Consider the following 1,289-nt stretch of genomic DNA (forward strand, 5'->3'; position numbering starts at 1 on the left):
TTGATAAACCGGTAATGCTGTTTGATTGGTTGGATTTGCATAGCAACTTAAAAAGGTCAACGATACCTCTTATCTTTGTGATGTGCATTAAGAATGACAATGGCCTATCACAGTCGATTCTGAGTGTTGATCCGGCTTTTGATACGGCAGCGTCGCAGTGCCATGGCGTTCACGTGCAGTCATTTAGAATTAGTGTCTTCTTTTGGATTTGCGGCTTTAAAGTCAAAGGGTGAGCGATTTATGGCAAGATTTGATCGATATGGAAGATGAATCGAGGCTGATAGAAAGATGCGGAAGAGGTTAATGGAAATTTCAGACACTTTGTTTGTGACCGAACTCCCCTCAGGAAGACGACAAAGGAAGGAGCGTGACCGGGCGCCATCGCTGTAAACCGGCGTCGAGGGGCGACGTGGTAATTAAACTGATCATTAAAGCAAAAAAACGACTTTAATTATTAATTGGCCAAGTCAGAGTTGTCCTTTAAGTCAAATTTAATTTCCTTTCCGAGCAGCCGTGGCATTTTAAGATTGGCCTTATCAGTCAAACGATTTCACCTCAGGAGGAGTGGACGGTCACATGTACCTGGCATGACCACAGCCTGCCGTTTCTCCTCGTCTTCTCCCCCCACACTCCAAAATAGACAATTGAATACTTGCATAAATTAAGGAAGAATCAGAATCAGATGCTTAAAAGCTTCTGGCGGAAACTAAGATAAAACAATTTCCTACAAAGTAGGTTTCCATAACAAAAATCAATCGACTACACGATATACCAACTGCATGCGAAAATGGTCCCACTGAGATAATCCTCACAGAAATAAAGTTCCGTTTGCCTTGGTGTTGTTTTCAAATGTGATTTACAACCTCTGTTTATAAAAATTAATCTGCCTTTGACTCCAGAGAGGGGAATGAATAATCATGCATGCATTATTTAATTTTATTATTCAAATTTGACTTATCACCTTGTGTCAAAATGAATAATTCTGTCTAAACAATATCCGTTTTAGACAGTCGTAAACTAACAGAATGCTGAAAACTGTCATTATTAATTGATGGGTACAGAACATGAGAATGCTTTTAAAAACAGATGGCTCTGTGTCATAGAGCAGACTGTCAGAGGGCTCTACAAACATCTCTGCAAAGCTAAGAGACTGTAATCAAGAAACGATAACCTCTCTCTCTCTCTCTCTCTCTCTCTCGCTCTCAATAATAGAAGGTCTAAGGACAATGGCATAGGTTCTCTCTCACTTTCTGTAGCATCTGGAGAAGCTGCTGACTAGATAGATACTC

This window comes from Puntigrus tetrazona, chromosome 21 (assembly GCF_018831695.1).
Source record: "Puntigrus tetrazona isolate hp1 chromosome 21, ASM1883169v1, whole genome shotgun sequence".
Lineage (NCBI taxonomy): Eukaryota > Metazoa > Chordata > Actinopteri > Cypriniformes > Cyprinidae > Puntigrus > Puntigrus tetrazona.